A 1,394-nucleotide genomic window follows, 5' to 3' on the forward strand; every position below is an offset into this window, starting at 1 on the left:
ATCATCGACGATCAACTTCCCCTAACATTGCTGGCCTTGAGCCAAAATCTGAAACCATTATTATTATCATTATTATTATTATTATTATTATTATTATAAATTTTATTTTTATTTCTCATTATTTTGGTGATTAATGGTGAATGCTGATATCTAGGCTGAACCTATTGTCACACCGAGAAGATCATTTATTACAGAAAACAAAAACAAAAAAATAATTCATTAAAAATATTTATGGAAAAAAATAAAATTTCTGAATTTTAAACTAATCTATGTGTTGTTTCCTTATTGTATGTCAATGATACAGATTTGTGTGTTTGATGGTTTGTTTGTTGTATGGTATAGCATGTGGTTTATTCTTGGATGATTTATGGAAATGTGTGGATGGTGGTTTCTTTAATGATTGAAGATTCATCAGGGGCTACTGCTGTTACATAAAAAAAAGGCTTAGTTGTCACTTACAAGTAAGTATGTATGTATACCCTGGTAGCTTGTACACTATTGTTAATTGTTTTAGTTACCAACAGGGTATATCATCTTTTTTTACTTGTTTCTGTGGGTGGGCTGGGGCACTGCCTCAAAGGGTTATGTTGTCGAACGAATCGACCCCCAGTGCTTATGTTTTAAAAGCCTGATACTTATTCTATCGGTCGCTAGTGTTGAGCAGCTACGTTTTGAGGACATATACAAGCCAACAGCGGTTGTCAAGTGGTGGAGAGAACAAGCACAAATAAATGCACATTTATGTGTATGTGTGTGAGCACGGGCGCGTGCATATATATATGATGGGCTTCCTTCAGTTTCCATCAACTAAATACACTCGTAAGACTTCGATCGACCTGGGGCTATTCTGTTGTAAAAGATACTTGCCCAAGGTGCTACAAGAACAAAATTTTAATTTCAAGAGAACAAAAATATGTGCTAGAGAAAAAAAAACATAATTTTGTAGAATTTGGTACACGTATTCTTACATACACAACGCAAAAGGCTATTCAGGCTCGATTACTGCTTTGATACGCTTTCTGAAACGACCAGGTGATTTTTATTCGTGTTGGCCATAGCGTCTGTGGAGGCGCAATGGCCCAGTGGTTAGGGCAGCGGACTCGCGGTCATAGGATCGCGGTTTCGATTCTCAGACCGGGCGTTGTGAGTGTTTATTGACTGAAAACACCTAAAAAAGTTCCACGAGGCTCCAGCAGGGGATGGTGGCGAACCCTGCTGTACTCTTTCACCACAACTTTCTCTCACTCTTACTTCCTGTTTCTGTTGTGCCTGTAATTCAAAGGGTCAGCCTTGTCACACTGTGTCACGCTGAATATCCCCGAGAACTACGTTAAGGGTAGACGTGTCTGTAGAGTGCTCAGCCACTTGCACGTTAATTTCACGAGCAGGCTGTT

The sequence above is a fragment of the Octopus bimaculoides genome, chromosome 7, assembly GCF_046866305.1.
Source record: "Octopus bimaculoides isolate indiv1 chromosome 7, ASM4686630v1, whole genome shotgun sequence".
Classification (NCBI taxonomy): Eukaryota; Metazoa; Mollusca; class Cephalopoda; order Octopoda; family Octopodidae; genus Octopus; species Octopus bimaculoides.